The following is a 24,043-nucleotide window of genomic DNA, read 5'->3' as shown; positions in this document are numbered from 1 at the left end:
AAGCACTGCTTCAACTCCCAGTATTTCCTTCCACTCTCGCTATTTGAAATATCAGCAAGAATGCGACACACTGTCATATAAAAGGGCTTCTTTGATCCGTTTTTTGAGCTCTAATAGGCTGAGGTTCTAACCAGCATTCACAATGTCCTAACTGAGTGAAAGCTTCCTGTAAATATTCCAACTCGGGTAATGATTGGTCACCCTCCCGCAATGATAATATTAAACATTGTGATTGTTGTTACCTCCAGACCATTGGCAATGTCGCCAATTAACACTAGGTGTTCTAACAGTCTTAAAGAAACGCAAAGATCCACCTTAAAGCGCATTAGTGGCTGTATTACTTAGATCCTGGGGGAATAAAAAGGCAGAACACAAACTCTATCTGCCACCTTTACAGTCTCCCTTTATACAGGCACAGGCAACAGAGCAATCAGAATAGTGTGGAAGAAGATCCTTAAGATGCCATTGGGGATAAACTTTGGATAAGAAAATGTTTAACGTTGAAACTATCTGCTAGAGAGGCTAAGCTTACATTAGCACATTTCAAAATGCTGCAGTGCTGGCACTGGTCTCCCAAGAAATGGCACTCAGCCGGGATGCGAACACAGCTGACTGCTAGAAATGTCCAGAGTCTAACTGTGACACATTGCCCGTCCTGCGGGATTGCCCTCTGATGACAATACTGGTCTAAGGTGACAGCGAATAGGGCCAACTGTGGGGACAGAAATCAGATGCGCATTCTTCATGATACTACAGATGTGGTGAGCATATCCTCCCAGGGAGAAAGATGGGTGATATCTGCGTTGCTTTTAGCAAAGCAAGGAATCTTATAGTTTGGTGACAACCAAACCCCTCCTACCACAAACAAATGTCAAACCTAACATCATATGAATGACTAGTCTACATGGCTTGAGGCCGGGAGGAAGATTTTAATATGACCTGGTGTCAAACCTGCCTCTCATTTCTGAGATCAATGCATCCAATGTCTCAGAGAACCGAGACTGTGACAGACTTTAGGACATACCTGTCACTCTACGAATCCAGACATATATTTAATTCATTCGAAACCAGGGTCACTTGAAATAACAACATGGCTAGGGGTTTGCATTGTATATGAATGTAGGAGAGATGCAGGCTGCATGTGGGCAGCCCGACCTATAAAATTGTGTAGGGGTTAGGGGGCGGCGGGAGCTGATGCTTTGGCTGTGGCCTTGTGGCTAGTTAAAGATCCATACTGAAACGAGAGAAACATATAGAAAGACAATGTTTTTATGTACGTCCTCAATTACTGGTTAACCCAGTTCCAAACTATGCAATGTGTTAGAAAGATCTTAATTGCCTACAACCCGAGGGGGCGGGCATTGCAGCATCAGGTAATGTCCCTGGTCCTATATGTACAGGCCTGAGCAACGTGAGGGCCTTAACTAAGGCTCTGGGGCATTATGTGATGTGGTAATTCCCCCTCCTCCGGTGAGGGGCTTATTTTGCTTGCGATTGGATCGGACGTTCCGCAACCAAAACAAAAAAAATCATTTAAAAAAAGGATGCCACGGATAGGTAAATGCAGTCCGTTCTCCTTTTCCATAGCACCTATTTGAAACAGTTTTAAAATGTAACCAAAGAAGATGGCCATCATGGAATGGGAAAAGGAACAACATGTAGTCCCTTCTCCCATTCCATGGCACCCAATAAAAATATTGAAAAAAAGTAAACAAAAAGGATGGCCGTCGTGGAACAGGAGAAAGGACTACACGTATTCTCTTCTCCCTTTCCATGGTGGCATATCGCAGATCGGTAGAGGAAGCGCTGGGGACAGAAGTGTATCCGGGGCACCCACTCCCGATAAAACCAGCATGAAGAAGGTAAGTGGGATGGGAGAGAGAGCAATCTAAGGCACAGGGGGTGGGGGAGGTAAGGAGGAGGCACTTACCTTGTTCCCCATCAGGGGGAGATGGCAGCCTCCAGCCCCGAGGACGTTCAGAGCAGTGGATTACTGTATGGTAATGCCCCGTTCCGAGCCTCCCCATTGGCTGGGACGACAAATCCACACCCCCCACTGGGTACTAATGTTAAATCCTTATGCGCTTTCATTTCTTTTTATCATGGTATCTATGTTATGTCATCTTGTATTTGTATTGTGCCTCCTGCCATCAAAGCGCTAGACATTCATTATCTTCCATTCTGATGGGCATCACATGAAGCACTTGCCTCTGTATTAGCATACTTGATCCAAGGTCAAATGGACCTTTGCTATTTGACCACATTTTTTTGATTGTTTTTTGGTTGAAATTCAGGCAAAATAAAATAAATATATATGTGGGGTGGGGTAAGGGAATAGGTTAAGGTGGAGTAAGTGGGGAGGGAGGTCGCCCCCCCGCAATTTCGAACAAAAAAATGACCCAAACAAATTTGGTCAAATAGGAAAAAGTAAATTGTTTTCGGTCAAACAGATCTAAACCTTTTTCTCCAATTGTGCATACGCAGTCTTTTACAGTATTTGAGTCACCCAATGTAGTTGGGTGTTGATAGGAGATTGTTTGAAATATTGGCACGAGGTTATTACCTGTAGGTAGATTGTGTGCCTGAAGGGCCTCCCACAGGCTTCCAATCATAGTATTGTTTTACTCTGATATGATAGACGTGGACCTCTACCACAGCCACACCTTACTGGTGATGCCCAATGAGAAAGACGCATGTGTCTGTAATTGCTGTTCGTACTCTTGTTGAGAGGAAAAATGCCTGGAATTTTGATGCTGAACTGTCCTTGTGGGCGGGACCAGACAGATGTGCAAAGTACATTTTCTCCTCTGGTAAAGCAGTGCGAGCAATAACGTTAGTGCATACCCTTTCAGCCCTGACGACAGTACTGCTAGTGGCATTGAGCAGGCGCTCCCAAGCATCCTTACGTCCTGTGTGCTCCATGTCTACCAACTGTAAATCCTGCCATTGTAAAGACTTGAGCTGGCAAAGATTGTCTGCCTGGGACATTATCTACCTTTATCATGGACAGAAGAATCTTTGAGATCACGGATGTTGAAAAACTGAAAGAGTTTGAATCAAACGAAGCCCTGAAAAAGAAACGGTTGGCCTGGTACGTGCAAAAACTAGGCCGGGAACTATAAGATCGTCAGACTTTAGGATTCTGCGTAGGGTAGAAATGTCCAGTTGGTGCTCTCAGAGCAATAGGAACCGTATTCTGGTGGGTTGTGGTGGCAACAATCTTCCTCAGTTTTTGAGTTTATTGAACAAATTTCCCATTGGGTTGTCCAATCTGAGACTCATGCTTGATATGGGCTAGTAAACAGCTGTAGCTAATTGTTTTATCGATGTACTTAATAATATGCCCCTTGATGTACCAAATATATTGTTGATTGTTACCGTCCAGCGCCTCTATGCCTCAGGGCCTTTGTTTCGCGCTATATAAATAAAATAAAAAATAAACTAGGCACAATCAACATGTTACTTTGCCATATTCATTTTCATTAGCAGGGCTATCACTTTTTTTGCCAAATGTTGGAATACTTGGGGTTTAGCACGAAGGCATACCTCTCGACTCTCACCCTTTTGGAGGCGTCGCCCGCCTTGTAATCATCTGACTCACCAGCCAAGGCCTGTGCACGCTCATACAAAATGGGGTCTTTTCACCAACTGTGGCTCACCAGAGGTGTGTGTGTTCAGAGGAGAATTGCTTTAAATGTAATTCAGTGCTGCACTGACCCAAGAGGTCTGGACCAGGCAGACATTCAAATACATAGCTCTACTCTGGTCTGGCCCAGAGAGCTAAAGCGTGAGTGTAAACCGTCCAGAGGAGGTAGTTTACTGGGTCTTGCTGATTCTCAGTCGAGGGACCCTCGCATTTTTTAAACATACATCTGTATGAAGATACTTGCTCCTAGCGATATGATGAACGGGATTACTCAAATATTAATTTGCAAGGTTTAAAAAAATTCACAACAATCTAACTCCCACTCCCATTAGGTGGGACGTTAATCAAATGAATCTATGACCTCAGTGTTTTATTTTTTGAGGTGCTGCTGTACAATGCAGGGTGCATGCTGCCATCCGGCAAGAAGGGCACTTTCATTTAGATTCGTGGACTGAGTTAATGTTTCCGATCGGGAAATAGCACCATGTCAGGATGGTTTCATTTAACGCGCCCCTGGACATGCCAACCAGTAAAGAAATAAACACCAAAAAGTGTGAATTAGTACAAATACAAAAAAACAGAAAGGACTCTACGAGTTCCACACCATTGAGCATAAGTGCAGAGCTGTGCCACTCTGAATGCAGTTTATGTATGCGGGAGACACGAGTTCAGGGGAGCATATTACAATATGTGACAACTATTGTGCTGTAGATTTCTCAAATCTATCTACTTTCAACTGTCAGACATGTAAGGGAAGGTCTTGCACAAGCTTGCAGAAGTCTCCGATAACGGACCACAAATGTACAGCATTCAAGCCAAAAAAGAAGACTGGCCTCTACCTAAACATGCACAGTTGGACATAGTGGAATATTAGCCCATCAAGATATACTCTACTCACCGTACAACCCACCAACTCTCAGGAGGAACACATTACGCCCAGCTTGCCTCCCCTTCAACTCACATTCTTAGTTGCCCACTACGAAGACCTCACAAGGGAGGTCTTGCTGGCAATAATGCAGGTCGGGTCCGTGCTGCGTCCTCACGATGCCCAGTGTACAGATAAGCTTGAGACAAAGCCACTTCCTTACTGGTCCTGCAAATCGTCTTCATCCGCCGAGTCATTTGACTCCCCAGATCTGCACCCTTACTTCTGAGATTCATTCGATGCAACCTTTCTGCTCACAGCAGCAGCATGCCTCCACCTGCCCCTAGTCCTAGACATTGACCAAATGTACTGTTGGAAACCTCCCCCATTTCATGCAGGGAAGTGCCCAGCTACAGGTGATTTCATTTCTTACCTGTAGACACAAACCTTCAAAAACATACAAATTACAAGTGTCAGAAGAAGAAACAAAGGGCATTACCCAATTTGATCCATTTTAATTGATCGAATGGTACATCTGGCCGAATTTGGCCAGTATCATTTTTAATCGCTCCAATATGGTAATCACTACTGAACATGGGAAGCAGTGTTGCAGGGGTGTCCCAAGCTTCCCATGGTCAGTAGTGATGGCCTTGGGGAGCAGCAGGGGTGTCACCCACTTGAGGATTGGAGGCGGGGCATGGGAAAGAAAAGAGAAAAGAGGACCCTGCGGCATCAGATCCGACTCGCGTAGGAGGGACGGAACTGATGATGCAGGGTCAGAAGGAAGCAGACGTGGAAAAAGGTAAGTGGGGGTGGGGATGTATTGGAGTACAGCAAACATATGCTAAACAAACATTGTGTAGTCTGCCACTGTGACAATATCATGCTGAACAACACACCCTCAATAGAGATATGCGGGCTCTGGGGGGCAGAGGTGCCCATTCGTTACACAATGTACTACTTGGAGGAAGTAAATTGGGTGTTCTCTAGAGCCCCTCCTTCTGCCCTAGTCCCTCTTGCATCATACTCCCAAAAATAGATAACTTTTTACGCAGACTACAGCCTAGACAGTTGGGGTTCTGGGAAAGAGAGCACTTTTCCTCACAGCCTGTACCAAATTTCACCTCAGTGCTTTCTTACACATAGAATGCCCCTTGTAAAGCGACCTGCTTCAGCAACCGCTGACGTTAAGTGCTCCTGGCCACGAGAGTAGCCCCTTCTGTGCTCAATCACAGCTGGCAGTTGAACACACTCACCAGGGCTATCAAGACAGACACCACAATGCAACTAGAAGCCAGACTTCCCAAAGGTGGATGCATATGTGGCTGGTGTACTGTTAAAGTGAGGGGGGGGGATTACATTTCCCATGAATATGCTGGAGCTACAGAGCTATGCAAGGAGCTGAACCAACCAAAGGTATTTGCAGTAGGGGCTCCACCAGAGAATTTTATTTCAATAATGGGATAAAATGGTGCATTTTACAGCACACATTCTTTAACAAGTTTTCTAAAATACCAGATAGTTTGCAATTGCTTTTGCAGAGTAACACATGAAAGATATCCAATAGATGCCAAGTCATCAACAGTACATAGCAGCAATTTCCGGAGCATTATCAAAAACATTTTCATGATGCTTTCATCCACAATATATGGCAGTATTCTACCAGCGTAAAAAATAATATTCATGCTGGCTGTGCAAATACATGACTGCAATATACACACACACACACACATATATATATTGGGTATAAAAAGGCACGAAAAAAAAAAAAAATCGCCAGAAATGTGAAAATAGGATACTCCATATGAGCCATTTCACACATTCCACAATGCCACCTAGTAGCCTCGCCTTTGCTGGAAGTGAAGGCATTGTGTGTATGCAAATTAGGCCAAAGGCAAGCCTTTTCTCTAGGGAATTGCCTTGGATGAAAGTGATACTTTATACACAGCTTAATCAACCCAAGACAGACATTTTACATAGCTTTAATGACACCAGTGTACCTGGTTTTACCCTTATTAGGGATCATCAGTGCAGTATTGTCCCAACAGGCTTGTGGTTGGAGCATTGGGGCAGTATACAAAACACCAATAAAGTTATGGTGGATTTAAAAAGGCGTGGAAAAAACGCTCTCACCAAAAATGTGAAAGTAGGATCATCTTTATGAGCCTGGTCACACATTCCACAATGCCACCGAGTAGCCATTGCTGGAAGTCCACCTCCTGTGCTGAGCCACATGTGGATGGAACAGGGGAAGTATGTGGATGGAACGGGTGAAATATGTAGAGGGATGGAACGGATGAAGTATGTGGAAGGAACGGGTAACATACGTGGAAGGAACCGAGAAAATGGGATGAGGGAAAGGGTGAAATATGTGGATGAAATGGGTCAAATATGTGGATGGAACGGGTCAAGTATGTGGATGGAACAGGTCAAGTATGTGGAAGGACGAGTGAAATAAATGGATGAATCGAGGAAATGGATGGACGAAACGGGTGAAGTATGTCGATGGAACAGCTGAAGTAGGTGGACGAACGGGTGAAGTAGGTGGAGTATGTAGTTGGAACGGATGAAGTATGTGGATGGAACAGGTGAAGTATGTGGCTGGAATGGGTACAGTATGTGGATGGAACATACAACGGATGGAACGCACGGAACAGAGAGCACTGAGTGGACACTATAAAAAAAAAATGTAAAAAAAGATTCAAGAGCATGGAACTATCTGTAGTGCATAAAACAACCGAAGTTCATAGAATGGTTGAAGTGCATAGAATGGTTTGGAGTGTGTGAAACGGCTTGGAGTGTATGAACTACTGGAGTGTGCTCGATCTCAAGATATAAACCACCTTATCACATCTCCACGTTACTCTCTCCTTTACACCACCACTCAACTAGAACACAGCGATACTATAACACCATTCGGTATAGCTATTCTCATACCATCACCTGCCACAAACTCCCCATCATCCTATCTAAAACAGAGCTGGTTATACACCCTCCAGCCTAGGCGTTCTCCTCAGGCCTAACGCAGCCAGAATCGGTCTAGATAACAACCTGCCAGAACGAACACATACTCTTGATCTCCCAACCACCACACCTACCACTAAGAAGCAGCTATCACAGGAATGCAACACCGCTGCACACATATCCGGTGCTCACACGCACCGTCTCTCTCTCTCTCTACTGACTTGAACTTTGGTTACCGAGGGCGTTCAACCTACCAGCGCCTTGAGATCATACCAATGGTACATAAGGCGCTATATAAATGCAAAATAACATAACATAACATCAGAAAAGCAGTGCGCGTATACAAATTAACTCAAATTGTCCTTTCGAGAAAAAGGCTTGAATTTGGGCTAAATTGCATAATCACAATGCCTTGCTGAAGTGGCTCAGAAGTGGAGATGAACTTCCAGCAATGGCTGCTAGGTGGTGTTGTGGAATGTGTGACATGGCTCAAATGGATTATCATTATTCCCACTTAAGAGCACACTCATGTTTGCTTTGCACACTATGCCAGTAACAATACTATAAGAAAACATGTCAATGCTGACTCTACAAATATATGCCATTATCACCATGTACGAGCCTACTCCTGTTGGCTTTGCCCATATTGTCAGCAAAGAAATGTCATGCCACTGTAACAAAACATGTCCTTACAAGCTGTACCAACATAGGCTAGTATGGCCACTTATGAACACTCCTCATGTTGGCTTTGCCAAGAATATAACCAAAAATATGTGATTGTTGGAAGGTGATGAATTAATCTTAACCACTGGCATTGTCTTGGGCAAAATTCCACACCATTGTTCTTAGCCTGTCTGTGCCATTGCAGAAAGGGGCCAGCCATTTGTAAAACATTTGCGTCCCCCCCACCCATACTGCTAGATCACTTCTGCACCACATAGAAATACACGCAACCCCAGACACACGTCTGCAATATTGGCCTCATGAGTGAGATGCAGATTTGCTCCATATGGCACAGTAAGCAAAAGACTCACTCAGGTCATGCCCTTTCCCACACGGGGAGACAAATTATAGCCAATAATGCGATGGGTTGAAGGTTATGAATTCATCTTAACTGCTAGGATTGCTCTGGGAAAACTGCCACACTATTGTTTTTTTAGCCCATCTGCTACTGCAGAAGGTGACCGGTCATATGAAAACAGGCTTGTTTGTGCCAACAATGGGAGCAGTCCAGCCAAAACTGCTAGGCCATGTACCGTCTGCACACAAACGCAAGCAATCCGACACAGGTTTTCCCTTGTTGAGACTCATAAAATCATTAAAAAAGTAATGCCAAAGTAAGAACATATGTAACTGGATGCACAATATAAGCAGGTATGGCCGTGTAAGAACACTAAGCAAGTTGGCTTTACCAATCTTGCCAGTAAATATGTTATGTCCACTATATGAAAACATGTACATCCTTCATGCAAAAATAACCCATCAACCAAAAGAGTACACATTGTGTTGGTATTGCCCATAATGGCAGTAAAACATGTCCTCCCACTGTAAGAAAACATGTACAGATTGAATGCACCAATGTACGCAAATATAGCCATGTAAGAACAATCATCATGAAGGTTTTGCCAATAATGCCAGCAAAAGCATAAGCATATGTAAGAAAGGATTTCCATGCAGCTTCCCCTGCACCAATGTACCACTTGCCCCCAATCAGAGGCTCAATCCCATCCGGCCCTCATGCACAGGTTTTCATACACGCAACCACAGAAAATACATACTATCTTATTCATGGGCACATCATTACAACATACAACAGACACTGCTCCCTCGTTCACATGTGTGCCCCCAAAACACACTGACATGCGCATGTAGGAGCAAAGGTTTGAGTTGCAATCAAGTAGCTAGCCATGAAAAAGTCACGTCCCACCTTAATACTATACATACATACAGCACTTCAATTCTTACTTGCCAAGAGTCCAATATCACTAGCCAATGGCTAGTGGCGAGTGCAGTTTTTGCATCCTTCATAAATAAAGAAACGTTTTTTTTTACCTGCAGCCCTAGTCCCCAGATGATGCCTCATACTCCATCACTACAATGGCCCTCCAGCAAACACCTACCACACATACAGGAAGCAGGGTGAGCTTCCTGCTTCTTGTACATGTGCGGTGGAGCTGGAACATCACCATGTCACAACCCGAGGCCTTGTGAATCTGTGGGGTGCTGCAGGAGAGCCCCCTATACACATATACGCTGCAGTTCCCTAGCTTAAATCTCCAATGGGCCATGGAAGGCTGGGGAAGCAAAACACCACCGGACGTGCATTTCCCATTGGGCATGCATGCTGGGGTACTGTACTTGTGAAAAGAAAACCATGCTTTCTACACAGTGAAAACCAGCCCAGGAGCATGTCCTCATCTGCTTGCTATAGCTGAGGACATGGTCAAGCTTTTCATTGTGCTGATTTTGCTCTTCCATAATGAGTGGCAGGTCAGCACCCACTCAACTGTTATGGGTGGATGAGCCATGTAAGCCCTCAGACCCTACCTTAACATAAGGTAATCTCAATAACCAGCAACAGGGAAATATTGATGAGCTATAGCTGTTCATCCTTTGTAAAAAAGGAGGAAAACATCTGCAATACAATTAATGTAATGGGGGAATCATTGATCACATCTCTGAAACAGTGAGCGACCCAGGAAAATGCAATCAAATGTTTAATTAAATATTGAAATTAGTTTTAAGAGAACTAACAAAAGCTTAGGGAAACACTGGGCATAGATCAGGTGTCATTCCTCAGTGCGGAATATCTGGAACAGAAAAATCAGGAAAGATCCCAACAGACAGGACGCAATAGAAGAGGCCCAAGGAGGTGGGTCACATTCTCAGACACCAGCAGTGACTCTGCAGGAGAAGATCAATATCAATCGGGACCCCAACAAATCTTTAGACCAAGAGGCCAGAGACCTTTTTTAGGAAGAGGCCAATTTCGGGCTATGAAGGGGATTTTTACAGCCAGCCGTGGGACACATGGGGAGGCAGAAGGTGGCAACGACAACGCAGGAGAGGCTACAACCAATAGAGGCTGCACACACCCCCCCCGGATAACAAATATGGAAGTCCAAACCATTCCAGTGTTCAACTTGTCAGATGTAGCACTATCTGACATACAAACTCAACTCCTTGGAAAGGGCCTTTTCTTCGTCCCTACCAACAGGACAGACTGGTATTCAACTGAAGTAGAGATGAAACAATTTTTCAGAAAAAAAAAATCAGACTCAGTAATTTCTTTTGTGAACATTAGGAACGCAAAACTGTATTAGACTCTGGGTTGAGGGTTTCCTCCACCTTAACTCTATCAGATAATCAGGTGGCTGAGGAAATTGTTCTATTTGAGAAATGTGTGCTGAATGACCTGAAAAGACTTCAGAACACCAATCATCAGGTTAGGAATAACCTCTCCAATAAAGAAAAAAAAGCACTGGAAGAATTAACATCGAATCCCCATCTGATCATTAAACCAGCAGACAAGGGGGGGGGGGGCATTGTCCTCTTCTCATGGACACAATACAACCGTATGGTACTAGACCTTCTGGAAGACCCCCTTAGCTATTGTCCCCTACTAAAGGACCCTTCTTCTAGCATAGAAAATGAAATCAGGGAGGGGACTCAGTATGCAGCAGACCGCTCATGGATCACCAAGGAAGAACTTCAATATTTAAACCATTCAGATAAAAGGATCCCCTCTTTTTATAGCCTCCCCAAAATCCATAAAGATCAAACATATCCACCAGGGAGGCCAATTGTGTCATGCTGCGGTTCCATTTTGGAACCTTTGTGCAGGTTCACAGACCTATTTTTGCAACCTATTAGCCAACGAACTGTCACATATTTTAAAGACACTACAGCAACTATAAATATCTTTGAGGGAGAACCGTTTGATGATGAACAAGATTTCCTAGTCACTATGGACATCAAATCGCTCTATACTAACATCCCCCAGGAGGAGGCGATAGAGATCGTCCATCATTTTCTTATCCATCAGGCCACCCAACACAGGGTTCCAGCATCCTTTATTGTTGAATTGTTGACCATTGCACTGCAAAGGGACCTTTTTGTTTACTCTGGACAATTTTACCTACAAACAAGAGGCAGGGCGATGGGAGCCGCCTTTGCTCCTAGCCTTGCGATCCTGTTTATGGAAGCCTTTGAGGCGAGATTTGTTCTCTCAGAAAACAACATCTATAAACCACATATTAGAGAGTGGTTTAGATACATTGACGACGTGATTTTTTTATGGCGAGGTAATATTGAGTCCCTGCAGGAATTCTTTATTTACCTTAATCATCAACATAATACCATCAAGTTCACAATGGAACATTCTAAAATGTCAATGAACTTTCTGGACCTTTGTATCCAAGCCAAAGTGGGACGTCTCGCTTGCTCTCTGCATAAACAAACAACTGATAGAAATACCTTTTTGCACTTTAAGAGCTTCCACCCAAGATCCCTAAAAGAGAACTTGCCGTATAGTCAATTTCTCAGGCTAAGAAGAAATTGTACAGAGGTTGCCAACTTTTATGTACATGCTAATTAATTAGTCAGCGATCTGAAAGAACGAGGCTACCCTAAGAAACTGGTGTCTCACGCTCTCAAAAGAGCGAGATTCACCCCCAAGGAAAACCTGCTGGAACCAAGTCTGAGAAATCAAACCCAGAATTGTATAACGTGTCACAACCTACAGTACCCAATCGTTCGCCATTAAGAAGACACTCTTAAAGCACTGGCCGATGGTGAGCAGCTGCCTCCCAGATAAAAGCAAACCTTTGTTTGCCTTGAAAAGATCTAGAAACTTGAGAGACAAATTGGTGCATTCCACAAGCCATGACACTCCAATTATTAGCCACAGAACTTTTCGACCACTGATAGGCCATTTCCCTTGTGGAAATTGCTGTGCCTGCAAATTCACTAAGAAGATGTCTAACTTCAAAATTGAAGACAGAACATGGGATGTACGCTTTTTATCTAATTGCAAAACAGCGAATGTGGTCTACTGCATCCAATGTCCGTGTGGACTGAGATACGTGGGGCAGACCACGAGACCAGTCCACACGAGAATTAATGAGCATTGATCCAGGATTAGATGCAAAAACCATCAAGCACCAATGGTATCCCATTATGTCGCCTTTGCGCATTCCCCTGAGGACATTCAATGGTGGGTGATTGATATGGTCAAAAATAGTTCCAACCCACAGCTAGCATTGAATAATAAAGTGTCCAGATGGATCCACCGTCTGAGAACACTTGACAGACTAAGAGGCCTCAATGAAGAATCTCCGGCTTACCAACTACAGTCGTGAGTACAGGGGTTTATAGCATGAATCCCCTCTTGGGCCTTTCTGGACATGTAACATCCACGCCCTAGCCGATAAATCCTATGGGCGAGTCTGTATTTGCACAAGCGTTACCAATTCGAACCCACTACAGTAACAGTTTGTATTTCTGCTTACATCACTCCCAGGAGTAAGCCGAGTCCACACCATTACCCAAGGGCCTTTTACAGCACCCCAGCAATGTTTTGTGGCCTTGCTTTGCCGCAACCCTAAAAGGGTCTTTGGCCGCTGGCCTCCAATATGGCATTCCCATACCATCATGGGTGGTTGGGTCACGTGCCTATTATTATTTATCATCTTGCCTAATGTTCCTCGATGTAGGTACTGGTAGGGGCTGCGTGACTCAATATGGCAGAGCTACAGTCTGCAGTGCTAAAATATAGTCCGGACAAGAATGGGACTAGAATTAGACTGGTAGCAGAATGCAATATACAGATGCACGCTCACTTCAACACTAGTGGGCCATTACAATTCACTAAAATAGACAGGCCCCCGACACCAGTGAGGCAGCATTAGACTCTCCACAAAACTGGCAGGGCTACCAGCTTGTGCGTTTATTATTCAGGCTTCCTGTAATAGCCGCATTAGGCTGAATGCAATGGGTAAACTATACGGTTGCAGGGTGCGATTCGTTGTTTGACCACAATCATCCCACGGCGCGCTTTCCTTTAATGGAAGCCACGCTCCAGGACTGCGTTCCCATAGTTACGTGGATACTATGCCGGGCGCCCTTCTACTCGATGGTCCCGTTGCACCACGCGGTAAGCCTGCACTAACGGCTCGTACACAACAGGAGAGTGTCATAGTCGCGGTGAGCGAACCGTGATACTCTGACTTTAAATACTCTACCTGCGTTCTCATTACAGATACTTTCATTTGGAAACGCCTGTCGCCGCTATCTGGAGGCTTGTAACGACGGTGACAGGAACCTATATATGGCGCATTCCACTACTGCAGCTTAAGGTACAGCCAGCCTATAATTGGCACTTAGGTCTTTGGACACAGTGCACCATCTTAATTTTTTGGGCATTCTGGTGTTTATATATGTGCAAACTTATCTTGTTCCCTCTAGCTACTGGTGCCTGGTGGTGGCTGAACTTTTTGCAGTTTTCCTCTGCACGTTTCAGCATGTGTATATCCCAGCGCAGCCATTGATTAGTTCTGGCTGAAACAGCTGTCCTTTGCCCGACATTCAGCCCTAGTTTAGGTATTTATGCCGTCCATGACCTGGGCTACAATATAGGTTGCTCTATTTAGCACGCATCTGTACATGTAATATGTCAGGTAAAATAGGGGTTTAGGGAGCTTGCTCACGATCACACCCTCTACCACCTAATGATTGGACAATCTTTTTTGGATGACTATTGTGTCATTTTCTGTTCTTCCTGTGTGATTATAACGGAGTGACCCCCCCTGCATACTTGCCATGATTCCTTGAGGGGCCCCTAGTGTGGGCACCTATGTATTCTACATACTGACGCATATCTTTTACTCTGAATCTTGGGAGTACTAAGGCTTTTTTGCACGTTGGACCCCTCACACATTTCTATTCAGTGCTTTTCTCCACTTTTTAGTTACTTCACTTTTTAGCCCCCTTTATCCACTATTTTTAGTTCCTAATGTGGTGTGGTGCTGGGAGAGGATTGAAGAGCTAGAAATGTTTCTATTTTTCTTTTTATATATGATTCACCCCTTGCCTGTGTTTTATATTTTTCTCTCTCTCCTCCTTTAGGGGCATTATTCTTACTTATCTGACCTCTGGTCCTGAGGAAGGCAGTTTTTGCTTTAGACCAACACGCCGAAACGTATTTTACCATGCCTGGTCGACTCTTCCAGCGCCAAGGTGTTGGCAATGTGCCTGTGAATGGAAGGACAGGCCTCATACGTAGACCCTAGCAGAAGTGTAAGAAACAGTGGGCTAGTGCCATGACATGAATCCATTTACACTAGCCACTAACCCCGACTCTAGCAGAATTGGAAGAAACAGTGGGCAAGTGCTGATACATGAACTAATCTACACTAGCCACTAACCCTACATTTTACAACAAATAACAATTGAATACCCCTTGGGTATTTTGGAACATATATTGTTGGACTCCTTAAACTGAAGTTGGGTTCAAACTGAGTTACTGAACAAGATCGTTTATCATAGGATATGAATCCAACTTCTGTGAGATTTAGCGAAAGTGCATGCTTAATGGAAAGCCTCTTTTTTTGCTTTATTATTATTATTATTTCTCTCTTTTTTTCATTTGTTGCTTGTTCTGCTTAGTTTGTTGTTACTTAACCACTATTGTTATTTATGGTTTGTGTTTAATTTAGATGACTCTTGCCTTTTTGCTCTATGTAACATGCTTGACGTTGAGCTTGTTTTAAAAGAATATTGCTACATGCTTTGCAAAATGTTGTTGAGGTTTTGTATAAAAGATTGATTTATGTTTTGTATTAAATGATGAAAAGCACTTTGGAGTCTCTGGTTAGATCTTATGTTCAGCCAAGAGACAAAACTGAGTGAAATGATTCAGATAATGGTATAAATTCTGGCCCCATATACATATGTGATGTTACTTTGAACATACAGAGAACATTAGGACAGCAACTGGGAATACTGATTAGCACGCCCAGAAAGTAGTGATCCTTGATCTCGCATTTCTGCGCTTTTGCTGTTCAGAGAAAACGAGGGATGTGTAGGTAATTCATACAACACATTACCTATAGATTGTAACCTGTGGGGACAGATTTTGTTGGGTTTTTTTATAGATCAGGTGTCAGGCAGAACAATGTAGGAGTTTGAGTTGGAGAGCAGCAGCAAGGAAGATTGGATGCCAACCTAGTTAGTTTATGCTGGGAGAGCCCAGACTAGACCCCCAAAGACACCTACACTGGTAGCTGAAAGATGGTTTGGAAACAGGGCATAAAGAATCTTAACATGTGGCCCACACGAGCAGCCCTGGCTGCAGGGTGATGCATAACAGCCTGGCAAACACCCTAACCAGGGAGTGAGACATACTTGATGGGAGGAGGGTGTTAAAATGGTCCAGGAATATGACCCACGGCTAGAGGGTGAGAATATCTAGGACTTCAAGCAGGAGTGGAGCCAGACCCAACATTTGGGGGCGTGGCGTGGGGGCAGGGCTTGAGGACAGTTTTAAAAAGCACTTCGCAAGTAGAGCCTTGTGTGATCACCCAATGTCCCTCCAAGTGCCTGCACACCTACAGTTGTGCCTTTGCTTTCAGCACACAGGCGTTGGTAACCCTCATATGTAAGCCATTTCTCTGCTCCCAGCTTGGCGTGAAAAAGTGAAGCATAGGGGTTGATAAGTAACTTATGCTGGGAATCAAACAGGGCACCTGAGAGGATTTCAGGTTTGAGCTTATTAATGTCTCACCAGGAAGTGGGTGAGGTGCCTGTAGGTTACACATAGCTGCATTAACCTATTGTACAGTCAACATCTCCATTTTCTCCAAGCCTGGCAGGCTTAATAGCGATTATGCTTTTGGCCCAGTAAATCGCTTTTTTGCATCCCAATTCAGAGGACACTCATTTCACAAAATGGAGCCAATAATGGGAGGTATGAGTAATTTAAAAACTAAGCAAAACAGACGTCTTTGGCTTCGTCATGGAGGCAGAGGGGTACATTGTTATGTGCAGGCCAGGCCTCTGACACTGTGCATGTGTGGTTCCTGCCTGTTAACGACTGTGTAAACCTATACACTGTTCTCAGAGTGAGAAATGTGACAAGCTCTTGTCCCAGAGTCCCTTTCCCATTGGCGCCCTGGGCTGAGCATCATGGGAGAATGCTGCTTTCGGTCTTCCACTTCCTTAATTTGTGAGACCTTAAGCCAGTAGCTGGCTCCACCATTGCAGACAAGTACCCTAAGCAAGGGAATAAAAGTTATTGCTGGTAGCAGATTGCTATGTAGCTAGTAGGGTGCATTAACCCTAAGACGAAGCCTGTCAAGAAGTGAGCTATGCCTATATCCAAGAGACTGTAAAATTGAGCCTAGAACTATATCCAAAACATAGTATGATAAATTAGGGAGGCCTGGGAAGATTTGGGCTCTCCTAGCTAGGCCCTTAGGACACTGAGTTGACACATCCTGGCACCTTAAGCACAGTGACACTTATTGCTAGTTGGACTTCTCCTGGGTCCTAAAGGTCTTATACCCACCCACCCAGAAAATGTAATAATGACTGCGTGAACCTTGCCTCGTGTGCACTGAATTGAAATTGTATTTCTATCGCGCTCGTACACAAGCGTTTCAGAGCGCAAAACATTGTACTCCGTTAATCCTTCATCACAGCCATACTCTACTTGGCATATCACACTGCACTTTTTCATACTTTACTTCGCAGGATATACTTAGTGGCTTAAATGCACTGTGCATACTTGTCAATGAATGCTGCACCACATCCGATTTCCTGGTTCACAGTTCCATATGCCACACCGTTCTTACTGTTCCGTTTCTCATTACATTTGATCATAATGTAAAACTCTGCACGCAGGGCCCAGGTCGAGGGTACACAGGGGTGGACGGAGTCGCCCCCCCCACTTATTTTCAGGAGTCCTTGCACTTTTTTCAGTGGGCACCTTGATATGCTAATTTCTGGTGACGCCACGTTTGTTATGTTAATGAGTTCCCCCACTTTTCTTTTTGGGACTTGGCCCCTGGCAATATGTCATACCGCAATGAATTCACAAGGAACTCTTTCATACTCCACTGTACCACACCATCCTTACTTTACCAATCTGCAATCATTGCAGCATGCCAACCTGAATCACACTCCACCATGCTGCACTCTGCCTTGCTGCATCACCCTTTCACTCATGCATGCTGCACTGTGCAACGATGTACTTAAATGTTTCACATTACACTGTGCCATATCATGCTATGCCTTTTGTATCCCTCTGCACTGTACTACGCGGTACTTAGTAGAACATACAAAGTGAACCTCACTGCTCTTGCATGCTCTACTTACCCTGGTCTAAAAGGATGACTTTAGAGACCATCCTGGGGTCATCTGATGATTATCAAACTACACTAGAAGTCATTCCCACATCATCAGACGTCATCACGCTGTTAAAGTCATGAGCAAATATCTCAGAATGGTGGGTGATGATTTGGGGATGAGCTTAGGATGACTTAATGAATATGCTAACATCATCCCCATTTCAGAAAACTCTTTGTTCCTGATGCTTTTAGGGTGACTTCAAGAGATTGCACGGTTGCCCCTGATGATTTGGGGATGATTGTGGGATGACCTGCTGATTACTTCAAGAGCATTGCCATGAAACATGTTTGCTCTTGCTGATTTGGGGATGACTTACTGATTACTTCAGAACATCAGAGTTTGTAGGATATTATGCACACCAATACAGATTGTCATTCCGCTTTTGCTTAGTTGCACTTCTGCTGAATGATCCCCCACCTTGGCAAGGGTAAAGCTTGAGACTATGTTGGGCCAAAGTGGAAGAAAGAGGCCTAAACATAGCATGCACCCCCTGGGTGAGAATCCTTTGCCAACCCAGTCAAAAGCAGTACCCCAGCACCCTCACAATCAATACATTTCCAAGCTAACATGTTACGTAAGAATTGGTGTAGTCCCACTGCGTGAGACTACACAACACTTATCTGCTTGGTATAAGGTAAGCCCACCTTTTGGTATAGGTCTGAACTACACAGGTTGGCAGTGTGACTGAGCAGCCAGGCCTACCTCAAGAGGGATAACTGAGCTGTAAAGCTGTACAAATGAAATCTGTAAATACAAGTAGCCAAGTAACACTTACACTGAAGGTTTCAGTTATAAATAGTTATTTATTTAACATACATGTTTAAATAAGCGTTCTTTAGAAAGGCAATTCATGTAACAATGTAAATATACTTTTACATTACTTTTCAGAATCAGAGCAAGTTAGTGGATAATCTTTGGCTATGCTTCTTACACAATTGCTACACCCTGGGGTGACTTCAATCACAAGGACAGTAATGGCATTCATATAATCACACTGAGGATTCATCCTGCGGTAGAAAAGCACAACGGTAGGAACAATTAAACCACTGCCACTAGCCATTTAAAAGTAAGGAGGGCAACAAATGTTACATGAGAATGTAGGATAAGGGGCTACTAGGTAACCCCCAGCACTCCACATAAGATGGTGTGTACTGGACCCACAAAGAGAAAAGATAAGTAAAGTCAATACTCTTCTTGGGAACAGTAGTTCACACAGGAAAAGGCATTTATTTTAAACCTTATGAGAAATCTAAAGGATTTCTCAGTGACACTGCACTGAAGGTGCTGTGTGTCACCATACAAAAAGTATATGCGTATGGAGTTTGTCAGACTCCCAAAACAGTGAAAACACATAATCCAAAGGTCAAAACACATGAGGCAGTGGGAAAAGTGTCTCACTCCAGGGTTAAAATTAAAAAGCCCTACAGTCCAGCCAAAGAGCTGGGGGTCTCTAAGGTTGAAGGGAATTAGCACAGAAATGAGAATTCTCCCCAACATGACTGCACCAATATATGCCAGTATTCACAGGCACCCCTTCACACAGTGTTCATGTTTGCTTTGCGCAAAATCAAATAATCAACAACCATAAAGAAAAGTACCTCCAAGATAAAAAAATAAATAAAATTAAAATAAAATTAAAAAAGGATCCAAAAAAGAGAAGCAATAAACAAACGGAACCACAAAGTCCCGTCAACCGAGGTCTCAACTACCCACAACCTACCAAATACAAGCAACAACAAACCACAAACAGCAAAGACTAAAGCCAAAAGACCATTAATAACACCAATCGAAAGAGGACGCCCACTAAGGAACACAACCCACGCATCATGCCTCGCCACAAGAAAGACAAAGAATCCAGAAAAGACAACAGAAATAATAAGAAATCCCAAAATACTCGGGAAGGCACAGACCAGCATGATCCCACAACCCCAAAAAACTCAACAAACATCTGAGATGGCCCAAGGAGAAATACAAATAACAGAGCAAAAAGACAGACTACAATGCTTGCTCCCTATCCACATACGACAACGTGGTAAACAAAAACAGCACAGCCACAACGAACCGACAGCCAACAAGCTTCACGAATACAGACCCAACCAAAACACCAAACGGACGACGATTAATTAACTATCCCAACCCGGTCTCCACCATGGACAATACCCCAACCAGAATAAGGAACAAATTGGAAACCAACACACTACAACCCCTATATCACCAGGACTGGAACAACAGAGGGGTACCTACCCTATTTACCACCGGAAACGAATCAACCCCACCATAAACCATATCGGTCTACTCAACAAAGACTGACCAACAAAGAACCACCCCACCCAAAAGACAACCAGGAAAAACCCACCTGGAACGGAAACCAACAACACACCGGTCAGAACAACCAATACAACAACACAAAAGGGAAATCCAGCAAACTACTCTGCAGCCTCCTCAAGGTTAGATCCATGGCAAAACACTCAACAGAAATCAATGACTTCCTAAGCGAAGGAGGCACAGACGTGCTCTTCCTTACAGAAACCTGGCTATCACACAACTATAAAGCCATCACGAACGAAGCAATACCCGACAATTACAAATTAATACATGCCAACAGAGAAAACCGAAGGAGACAGAATCGCAATTATACACAAAAAAAACGCCTGAGCATCTCGAATCATCACAAACAATGTGGAAGACTATGAATCCCTCCTAATCAAGATAGAACTCAATGACTCTTCCTTCTCTCACCTAATGACTCCATCTCCTCTTCTCTCACCTCCCTACACTGGCTTTCTTTTCACTCCCAGTTTAAATTCAAGTTCCTCTGTCTTGTCTTCAAATCCCTCCATGGTCTTGCCCCCCCTACCTTTCCTCCCTTCTTATTCTCCATTCCCCCTCTCGTTCTCTTCGCTCTGCTGATCTTTTCCTACTCTCTCCTCCTCCCCCTCCCGGTGCCGCCTCCAGCTTCTGCTCTTTCCAACTCCTTGCTCCATTCCACTGGAACTGCCTCAACCTACCCATCCGCTCTTCTCCCTCCTACCCTTCCTTTCGCTCTTCTCTAAAATCGTATCTTTTCCATTCCCCTTAACAGCTCTCACTTCCTCTCCTACTTCTCCCACCGCCCATGCCTCACCCCCTACTCCTCTACCTCTATACCCTCTCCTTCCCCTCTACTCCCCTTTTGTCGTACCTCCTGCTCTTAGTCTTATTCTTCCCTCTCTTCTTCTACACACCCTCTTGCCTCCCTTCTTACTTCCGCTAACATCTCCGCTCATCCCTCCCATTCCCTCTTATTCCTTTGTCCCTCACCAATAATGTAAATCGTTCCTTATACCGTTTTCAAGTTGTGATTTAATTACCATATTATATTATGTTTGTTGTAACTCCCACTCCCTCTTATTCCTTTGTCACTCTCCACTCCCTCCTCACCAATAATGTAAATTGTTCCTTATACTGTTTTCAAGTTGTGATTTAATTACCATATTATGTTTGTTGTAACTCCCACTCCCTCTTATTCCTTTGTCACTCTCCACTCCCTCCTCACCAATAATGTAAATTGTTCCTTATACTGTTTTCGAGTTGTGATTCAATTACCATCTTATGCTTGTTGTATGTCTTCTTGCCCTCATGTAAAGCACTTTGGATTAAAGTGGTATATAAATTCAATAAAATACAAATAAAATACAAAATAGTATTCCTACTGATCTACAGACCATCTTCTTACAACCCCAACTTGGCAAACAAAGCTAGTGGACGAGGCTGCCATGCGATCAACCAACCACGACAACAACCTAGGTGAAAGAGATCCCACTGGTACAACAGAAGACACACTGAACAATTGGATCACCAAGGCCATTGACCAATTAGCACCAGCTAAAACATTCAAAGCAACACCAAAAACAACTGGCAGCAAAATGGTTTACAGAAGAACTGAAAAAAACACCAAAAAACAACCGCAAAATAGGAACAAAATGGAGAGAACAACACACCAGACAAGACTGAACAAAATACCAAAGACAATTCAACTGCACAAAACAACAGTCCTCAAAGCAGAAAAAAAAGTAACTACTAAGCCACAAGAAATGGTAAACAATTCACAGAAAGAACTCCATCACCCCTATACAAACACTTTGTGACAGTCACTTACACCAGCGCAGTGTCTGTGTAGTAGCTGCACAGCAGTGACTGCCTCTGCGGGCATTGCCCTGCGCAAGTATTATTATTATATATGTAGTCACTTACACCAGAGCAGGGTCTGTGTAGTACCTGCACAGCAGCTACCGTGTCTGCGAGCATTAGCCCGTGCAGGTATTATTATATATGTAGTCACTTACACCAGAGCAGGAACTGTGTAGCAGATGCACAGCAGTTACTTCGTCTGCGAGCCTTAGCCTGTGCTGGTATTATATATGTAGTCACTCACACCAGAGCACGGTCTGTGTAGTAGCTGCACAGCAGTTACTGCGTCTGCAAACATTGCAGAGCCTGAACCGTACCGTAAATGAGCTTCGCAGCAGCTAATGTGTCTGTAATACCAACAACAGGCTGCCCGTGTAATTTCAAAAACAGATGTTTAGAAAATCATGCACTTACAAGATTTTATTTCAACAAGTGATAAGTACAATGCAAAGAATACAGCTTCGGCGTGCATTTCCCGAGGTTGCAAAAGGGCTCCTCTTAAAAATATAACAAAGAGGTGAGAACGTGTAAGTTAGTGGCTGCTAAAAAGAAATGCACATAAAATTCACTACAGGAGCTGGATCGCATGCACTCACCTGATGCTGCCTGAAAACTGGGCATGAGCGTTCCATAAAGGGTAGTATCTAGTTCCCATCCGAGTAACGGACCATAGCAAGCCCCGCCTCCACTCCATCACTTGGGCTGCTCTGCATCACGTGGGTTTCAACGTCACTTCGTCACGTGGGCTGTGTTTTTCTTAGGATGGTATGCGCCCCCAGTGTGAAAAAAGTCACGTGGGCTGCTCTGCATCACATGATCATCTTTTTTGCAAGAGCGGGAAGGCAAGGCGTTGGGGGAGCCGATTCCTTCAACAACAGTTCAGTTATTTATTTCTCCTGCAAGGGGGGCGATTTGGCATTCCTGATGAGTGGTTCATTTTCCCTTTTGCAATGTGTGGCAGAGAAGGCTAAACGGAGGCCTTGTATTGCTTTCATTATCAATCACACATTTAAAGTCCCTATGAGACCATATAGATGTGTTTGTTTGTTTCTTTAAAAGTTTGCAGATACTTAAATGTCTTTACGGCGTAATGAAGTGTTTCTGTTACGTCGTGACTTTTACACGTGGAACTTCTACTTGCTTAGGCGGAGGATCACGGAGGAAGGAGCGCTCCACGCCGTGCACGGGCAGGTATTTATATTTTATTGCGCATTTATAATGCGCTTATTCATCTCGGGGAAGCACAAGGTATATTTAATGTTATTATTTTTATTTTCATCGCGCTCACAGGTGTTTCAGAGCGGGGTAAGGGAGGGGAGAACAAAACACTAATAGGTTTGTTTTTCCTATTTTGATTTTAGTTGCACCAAGAGCGGATCTTTGTGTGTCGTTTTGGCTGGAATCCCCCATCCTCGGCTCCCCCACCCCCAAACGGAAGTGGTTTGGGACCGTGCCGCACACGCCGAGGGAATTTCAGGGCAGATTCGGCTGCCAGCAGCAAGTGGATTGTAGGCCATCTTCACCCTTATGCAGTGGTGCAAATGTAAACATTTTGGTGCGGGGGTCCCACAAAGGTCGGGTGGGGGCAGAGTTGAAAGACACAGTGCCCAAAGAGGTGGGGTTGGGGGGGATGAGAGGGGGGAGAGCTGGCAGTTGACCTCGGACCAAAGGAAATGTCCAAAATAATAGTTTAAAACGGTGCAATTTCTTTCATGCTGCTTTTCCAAACTATATATCAATTCCACTTACATGGCACTGGTGATGTTACTTCACTATGTGGATAAAAGTTTTTACCAGTGTTGCTGAGTAAATATTCTATCCCATTTTATTAAACAAAAAAAAAATCTCCCTTGGGTACTATTCAAACAGGGTCAGAAAAGGAATGAATTGCCATTTACAATTATGGGCCACTTTTTCATTGGTGCCTGAGACAATTTTATGGCACAGTCCGACCCTCACATGTACACAGGAGCAAACCGTACCAGCCATCT

The 24,043-nt window shown here is 44.0% G+C and overlaps 1 protein-coding gene across 17 annotated transcripts in view; it reads right to left on the bottom strand.

Moving 5' to 3' along the window:
- The window catches only part of MPDZ (multiple PDZ domain crumbs cell polarity complex component), a 1,735,289-nt gene extending 1,712,506 nt beyond the window's left edge, over positions 1–22,783 (bottom strand). For all 17 annotated transcript variants that reach the window (XM_069626067.1, XM_069626068.1, XM_069626072.1 and 14 more), the window contains exon 1: positions 22,649–22,783. The gene's annotated coding sequence lies outside the window, so the exon portion shown is untranslated. The remainder of the gene's footprint in view (positions 1–22,648) is intronic.
- Positions 22,784–24,043: the final 1,260 nt, after the last annotated feature.

The sequence above is a fragment of the Ambystoma mexicanum genome, chromosome 6p (genome assembly GCF_040938575.1).
Source record: "Ambystoma mexicanum isolate Mex_15411 chromosome 6p, UKY_AmexF1_1, whole genome shotgun sequence".
Lineage (NCBI taxonomy): Eukaryota > Metazoa > Chordata > Amphibia > Caudata > Ambystomatidae > Ambystoma > Ambystoma mexicanum.
Note: the sequence above shows the minus strand (reverse complement) of the source record. Positions and strands in the feature narration are given on the sequence as shown.